Source organism: Aquila chrysaetos, chromosome 10 (genome assembly GCF_900496995.4).
Source record: "Aquila chrysaetos chrysaetos chromosome 10, bAquChr1.4, whole genome shotgun sequence".
Lineage (NCBI taxonomy): Eukaryota > Metazoa > Chordata > Aves > Accipitriformes > Accipitridae > Aquila > Aquila chrysaetos.
The window spans coordinates 36,285,840-36,293,177 of record NC_044013.1 but is presented as its reverse complement, the minus strand read 5'-3'; the positions used below and the strand labels follow the sequence as shown (position 1 = coordinate 36,293,177).

Below are 7,338 nucleotides of genomic sequence, written 5' to 3'. Positions count from 1 at the left end.
TGACCGACTTCTTCATTTCTGATGCTAATATTCCACAGTATGCTCTTACTTCTTCATCTCTGTAGCACAGAATAGCAATATCTTTCTCAGAGTAACCCTTTTTAAGATACGTACAACAATGTTTTGCCACATACTTCGCTATACCATTTCTGACTAGTTTGCTGAGCACATATGGCTCTGCAGAATAACCTTTCCAAATATTGATTAGGAATTTTTAGGGTAGTGTGCTTTACAATCATTTCCATATTTTCTTTTACATAGCTATAAATACTGATAGCATTACAAACCACTTTGGTTAGTGACTTGACAGGATCATGCCATGCTGCTTCTGGAAGACCAGTTGAGAAGGAGCGACTTGTCTGTAAGTAGTCCAAGAAAATCCAGAAAAAGCCAGGCTCGGGGAGATGTTGTGATGAAGTTAGAGTCAAGGCTTTGTTATGCCAATCACCTTCCCTATCTCAGAAATTCTGTGCTTCATCAATTATGTGCTTCACATCATTAAAACTTGCCTTCTAAAAGGCTACTCTTGTCACAGCTTGGCAAATGTTTTTCTGCCTACAGAAGAGATACAAATAGATTAAAAACAATCTCTGCATTGCAAACTATTGGTTATACTTGATCAGAACAAAGTGAACCCCCATGATATTGAAGTCATATTTATTAGTAGATGCTCAGGATTTCGGCAAAAGGATTTGAGCCTTACTCGAAACACATCCCAACTACATACTTTAAACACTGCAGTGGTGGTGGACCAAATAGCATAGTTGTGGTTTAACCCCAGCTGCCAACTGAGAACCACCCAGCTGCTTGTTCACTCCCCCCAGGTGGAATGGGGGAGAGAATCAGAAGGGTAAGTGAGAAAACTTGTGGGTTGAGTTAAAGACAGTTTAATGGGCACAGCAAAAGCTGCGCATGCAAGCAAAGCAAAACAAGGAATTCATTCACCGCTTCCCATCGGCAGGCAGGTGTTCAGCCATCTCCAGGAAAGCAGGGCTCCATCACGCTAACGGTTACTTGGGAAGACAAAGTACCATCACTCTGAACATCCCCCCTTCCTCCTTCTTCTGCAGCTTTATATGCTGAGCACGGCGTCCTATGGTCTGGAATATCCCTTGGGTCAGTTGGGGTCAGCTGTCCTGGCTGTGTCCCCTCCCAACCTCTTGTGCACCCCCAGCCTCCTCGCTGGTGGGGTGGGGTGAGAAGCAGCAAAGGCCTTACTGAGATCTCACCTGTGACAGGAGCACAGCTTATTTCCAGTAGCATAGATTTGCCTTCCGTGTGGCCAAATATTAAGCCAGAGAGCTGCAGGGCACAAAAACTCCAACGAGCATCTCCTCCAGATCTGATACAGGAGACAAGTTTCCTGCCTTGTCTGCCTCTCCTCTGAGTTAGCTCTGCTGAGGAACGTAGCTCTGCTTCTCGTAGCTTTGAGTTATGTAAAACTAAAGCAGCAAGGACGTTAGTGTGTGCTAATTTTTGCTACCAGCTGGAGGAATTTTCCCATCCAGTTCCATGAGCGTGCCTCTAGCTTGCTGCAACAGGACAGCCTGGCTGACTGCTGAGATCTCAGACTCCCTCAGTGTGACAGAAGAAAAGGACTTACCCCATCTCTTCTTCTTAGCTCTGGGCTAAAACATCAATTTTTGAAATATCAATTTTAAATATTTAAGGATTTAAGTCCCAGAATGATGTGCAGTAGAAATGGGGTACAAAGCATCCAGACCGTGTTACCTGCTTTCGTCTCTGCCCCCTCCCTCTATTAAAATCTGGGAGAAATGAAAAGTACTTTGTTGCTGGTTTCACTTCTCTGCCGGTTTTGTTTTCTTCTCCTCTGTGTTTCCTGTGACGAAGTACTAGTGTCCACAGACTTCACAGGATCTTTCTAGCTCTATCTGAAGTTCAAAACCAGTTTTTGCTGGGAGCTCAGCCTTCCAGAGCTATTACTTCCCTCCCGCTGGCACTCTTCTAGTGGCCAAGGCGTATCAGAGGAGACAATTGAAAAAGACAGTTTAGAAGAAATCCCCCAACTTACAGCATTTACATATGTCATTGCTTGTTCAGTCTGAAAAGTTGGTGTTCCATTAAACCTCCAGAGCTGCAAAGTCAGAGATACAGTTCTGGAAGCTGGGAAGCAGGATAGCAAGCTATAAAGTCCCATTCAGAAGATACAGTCTGAGTATTTTTATTTGCAACATGAAATTCAATTTTCTTACTTTTTTGTACCGACAAAGCACGCTAAAGCTAATAATTTTATACTGAAATAATGATCATATACAACTTTCAGCTGAAATAACTAAAGTTATGGATTAAAACTGTCTCATAACTTTTCCCCGTGAAAGTGATCCACACAGGGGGGCACTTTGGAGCACCCTCAGTGTCGCCTCCTTCCGTGGGACAGAATTCCGGCAAAGGCACTGAGATTGGGGAAATAGTGAGGACTGAGAACAGGGAAGGTTGTGGGCTTGACTGGAAAGCCTTGAGAAGCCTCGCACAGAAGTGGCTGAGTGTGCCCATGGTATCTGCTCAACTAAGTTGTGTAGTTTTTTGAGGGGAGGTGAGAGAAAATGAAATAGCGTGGAAAAAGAGCAAGCTAGCACTAGACTGCAGAAACTTGCCTGCAGGACAGGAAGGAAACAGAAATGTATTCTGTGGGCAGGATTACACCTTCATGTACAATAAAAAAATGCTTTTTAGCTTTTGATTCCATACGGTGTAAAAGAGAGTCCCCTGGTCAACCCCCTTGGCAGGAGCCGGTGTAATACCCCCCCTTCCTTGCCTTGCCCCTTGTCTTCTCCTTTCTCTTCCTCTCCCTTCAGACTGCATTCTGGTGTCCCAGGCTCCTCTTTATTCATTACAAAGCACATTATTTTCCAGTTGAATTTTTCACGGTGCCCACCATGCTTTACTGAAGACTTCCTTACCTTCCTTGCAGATTTCTCCTGTGTGGGCTGCACAGAGTCAGAATGAAACCCACAGCTGCATGGGCGAGATAAAAAGCTTTTATTTCTTGAACTCTGAGTCTCCCTACATACTTACTACCTCACTGGGCTGTCTTTGCCCCTCAGATTGGATCGTCCTCTTGATCCCGCACAGAAAGGTCCCCAGCAGGGTCAGAAATCCCCTCCCCAGGAAAACCAGGTGAAATACATCTCCTGAAAAAGGAATGCATGTTGTGCAGGAATTTCTTGCAAACTGCTGCCCATCAAGAGGAACCGAGTTACTGCTTTAGAAGAACAGGACGAAGTTACTCATCTGGCCTTAAACAAGCAAGCATTTTAACTTATATATTGAATCATGACACTTTCCCTTCCAAAGCACCTTCTGTTCAATTGTTGGAATATTTTTATTTTATTTCTCCCACATTTTTTTTTGTTTTGTTTTATTTTTTCCCTCTTTTTTTTTTCCTCAGTTGTTTTCACGGCGATACCACGCTCGTCACGCAGCCCCTTTGCCGTGGAGCCGTTGCTTCACGATATGAGCCGGGCCCTCAGGACTGGACGGCGTTTGAGGCAGTGACTTATCACCGCCTTCTGCCTCGGCTCGGCAAGTCTTGTCGCTGAGGAAACGGAAGAGAGAAACCAAAGCGGCGGCCGCCAGAAGGAAAAGGCCGCGCACCGCCGGGGCCGGGCCTTCCCGTCCCCTCAGGCCTCCTCAGGGCGGGAAACACTCGCACCGCCCCGAGCTCTGCTAACGTGTCTTCCTATTGGCGCTCACCCGGCCTCGCCGGCGGGACCGCGCGGCGCTATTGGCTGTTGGCCGCCGGGTGGGTGGGACAAAGGCGGGCAGCGCCGCCTGGGCGTGGCTGGGCCTGCGTGAGCGTGAGTGGGGTGGGATGAGGGCGGCTGCAGGGGGATATGGCGGCTGGGGGCGCAGGGGCAGAGGGGCTGGGGGCTGAGGGGACCAGGGTAGGGCAGCTGAGGGCTCGGGGTGTGGGGGGATGGGGCCAGAGAGGCTGAGGGGGTGCGGAAGGGGCTGATGGGGGGGGGTGAACCCGACGGAGGTAGAGCATCTGGGGCTGAAGGGGTGTGGGGGGAATGAGCAGGACAGGGGTAGAATATCTGGGGGCTAGGGGAATGCAGGGGGCTGAGCGGGGCGGGGGGGGGGGCAGGGGTTGAGGAACTGGACACTGAAGAGCTCCGAGGGGCACGGGGGGAGAGTGCAGGGAAGCAGATGGCAATGGATGGTACGAGGGAAGGGTTAGATCAAAATAGGCCTCTGGACCCTTTGGGAGCCGCTGACTTCGGCAACGTTTATAGGTATGACAGGTTTTTTCCTCTTGTTTTGCCTGGTACTGGCTCTCCTTGACCTTGGAATCCCAACTCGTGACCCATCTTCCCTAGCTCCAACTCGGTTCTATCAGGCATGTCATCCTCCTCCCTTCCCTTGCTTGCCTGCTAAATGTGCTTTGTCCCCTTATCTATAACAGTAGGAGGTGATAAGGAGGAAAAAACAAACCCTTAATTCATGGATGAGCATAAAACTTTAGCTTCTTTTATCTGTTGCATGCTTGCAGATCAGCCAAAGCTTTAATTAATGCCTATTTGGAGTCTCTCGTGCCTTATGGGGTGGCATTGTGTATAGGTGTGTCAGGAGGAAAAAGAGGGGTTTTGCTGGCTTAGCTAATGGTGTTTGTGGAGGGGAAATGGAGAGTTTTTCCTTGTGTAACTCTACCAACATGGCTTTGTCATGCACCCAGCTGAACACAGAAGCTCTTCGTGGAGAGACTACATCCATACTGACGGTGCAAAGTACCACCTCCTCTGTGCTGCTGGGAAGGTAGAAGTAGCAACTCGGGGCTTAGTTTTTCAGTCTTGTAACAGCCACTCCTGTCTCATCTCCCAAGGGTCAGTGTTAACTTACTGCAAACTCTTGTCCTGTAGAAAGCCATGTGATCCTGAAAAGAATTAACCCAGAACCCAAGTTAACCTGTGTTTGTTGGGGGTGGGGAGGTGTCTGTTTGGTTTTTCCTCCAGGAAAAAAAACCCCACCTTTCTAGTTCCTTACTTGGGAGCAGGCTTCTTACTGAGTGGAAATAAATTCGCCCAAAGCAATGATGAGCGAAGTATACTCTGAACTGGTATTGCTGAGACTTTGTGTCTTTGCTCTGACCAGGGCATGATCACGTAATCTTCTCTCTGAGCTTATTTAGGCTAAGCTCATCTAGAGTAAACAGCTTTGCTGCTTCTTGAAACTTTTTGATGCACCCTAAAAAATACTGAAAAAATATTAAGAATTTTTAGCAATTTCTTTTACCAGCAGAAAAAAATCCAAACCTCTATTTGAAAAGCGAGTAGTGCAAATACTTGTTTGGATTTGTGTTATGTTGCTTGCAACGCTGGGTTTAGTACTGAGCTTGCAGTGAGAAGGATTTCTTGTTTTTTCTCCTATGTGTGACATGGCTTACAAAACTCCAGATACTCTGCCACTGTATCTCCGCCATTCGTAAATGCAATGCAGACTCTGTAAAACGGAGTTTGAGCAGTCTGTCCCGTAGGCACCTCATTAGCAGCTGGTTCAGCTGTACTCTCATCTAGTGATTGCCAGCATGGCAGCAGGAGTATTTTTGGAAGCGAGTTGCGGTGTTGGGCCTGGCTCTGGTGCTCTGCTCTGGATGAAGTGCAGCCCTTTTGAGGGGGCAGAGGGGAAGGCTGGGCTAATCAAACAAGTACAGGAAGAGATATGGAGCTATTCTCTAATCTAGTTTTTATTCTCTTCCAGGTCTTGGTGACAGCTTGATGTTCATTTCTCCCTGTGAAGGAAGGTTCTATGGGGAATATGTACCTAGGAGTATAGTTACAGTGGTTTTCTCTTAACAGGAGAAGCCACATGGTTTCTGTTAAGGAAATAGGGAAAGCAACTCAGTTGCTAATGCACTGATTTTTTAAGAGCGTCCAGATGAATGTGAATGTGGCTTAGGTTCACTAAACGTTTTTTAAAAGACTTGCAAAGTCAGGTTCTGATGGTAGTGTATTGGGTAACTCCAGTGCTGCTGTTAATGTTAATGTAATTGTATTAAGCAACAGAACAAAGCATTCTGAATGCATATATGCTACATGACTGTATGTAAATTAGTCACAAATTAGTATGTAAGTCCAAAGGTTGGTTTAATAAAGTTGGTGTTCCCTGAAAAATGTTTTCTTGTCTATCTTTAGACCATCATGACTTTAATAACTCTATTACAGTTAAAAAGCAGACAAACAGGAATGTTTGTATAACCCAAATCAGTAGCTTTGTTTTAGGGCAATAAGCCAGATAAATGGGTATGTGTTTGGCTACTAAGGACAGGAGGGTTAGAAGAAGCAGTCAAATCCAAGTTGGTATTCTGCAGCCATCTGCAGGAACGCTAATCTGCCAAGTAACTGCTGAGCCATTGTGGGCTTAGTGCCCGTTAGTCAGCTAGGCATTAAAGAGCAATTTAACATTCAGAAGAGTAATTACAGCTGTTCAGAACTGTGAGACTTAGATATGGGTGGTTCTGTGCAGGTTTCGGAGCTGCCGTGGAGTTGGCCAAATCCAAGTTTGGCAGGGACATGGTGTTGTGCAGTGTGGCGTGGCGGGAGGTGGAGTGGAAGGCAGCCACGGTGGGTATCTGGCGGCCATTCTGGGGAGAAGAAGAGAGATTAACCTGGGGAGAAGGAGGTGTGGAGACCCTGGCGCAGTGTGTGTGCAGGCAACTTGGTTGTACTGTTCAGCAGTTAGTGAATCCTTCTGGATTAGAGAGGATGGTACAGAACTTGCCCAAGAGCTCTGCAGTCCTGGCGGGTGAGTTGGCATCGGTCAGTCTTCTGTCCCAGGTCTGCCCAGCTTCTCACTGAGCAACAGACAGATAATTTGGAAAGTATAGAAAGGATAAAAGGAAAAGAAACCTATCCTGAAACTGAATTGTCAGTCAGATCCTTCAGCTCTTATTTAAATGAGCGGTTGCACTAGAGTCAACACCATCAGGCCCATGTTTGTCTGATCAGACAGGTTACTGCAAGAACATACCGCAGCAGTGGAGCATCTTGGATGCTGGCTTTTCACAGAGACGATGATCTCTGTATGAAACAAAACTGATGCAGCAAGTGGTGTGAGTTAATATCCAGCCCAAAGCCAGCTATGTTAAAAGTGATTTGAAATCTCAGAAAATCTCATGCCTTGATGTGATCTCTTTTCCAGTAAGATGTGTGTGCTCTTACTGGCTCTCTAAAGGAGGGGAGCTGTCTACGGATCCTGTAACTACTGGAGAAAGGAGGCAGTTTTTATTATTATTATTCCATAGTGGCACAGGTAGAAGGGTCTAGAAGTTGTATGGCGATAATAAGACAAGCGTTGGAGACAAATCTCATTTGTTATAGT

The 7,338-nt window shown here is 46.5% G+C and overlaps 2 long non-coding RNA genes and 1 other non-coding gene across 4 annotated transcripts; 2 read left to right on the top strand and 1 right to left on the bottom strand.

Annotated features, from left to right (window-relative positions):
- Positions 1 to 3,015: 3,015 nt before the first annotated feature.
- LOC121233600 lies at positions 3,016 to 3,348 on the bottom strand. The gene is made up of 2 exons (XR_005933399.1): positions 3,319 to 3,348; positions 3,016 to 3,152 (listed from the first exon to the last, which is right to left on the bottom strand). It is a non-coding gene; the product is annotated as an uncharacterized LOC121233600 (long non-coding RNA).
- A 720-nt stretch (positions 3,349 to 4,068) lies between these two features.
- LOC115346901 lies at positions 4,069 to 6,131 on the top strand. 2 transcript variants are annotated; one of them, XR_003925300.1, is made up of 3 exons: positions 4,069 to 4,256; positions 4,697 to 4,776; positions 5,719 to 6,131. It is a non-coding gene; the product is annotated as an uncharacterized LOC115346901 (long non-coding RNA). The 2 variants fall into 2 exon arrangements; XR_005933284.1 differs by having other exon boundaries at positions 4,697 to 4,844.
- Positions 5,046 to 5,143, top strand: LOC115347821. The gene has a single exon (XR_003925631.1). It is a non-coding gene; the product is annotated as a Z30 small nucleolar RNA (small nucleolar RNA).
- Positions 6,132 to 7,338: the final 1,207 nt, after the last annotated feature.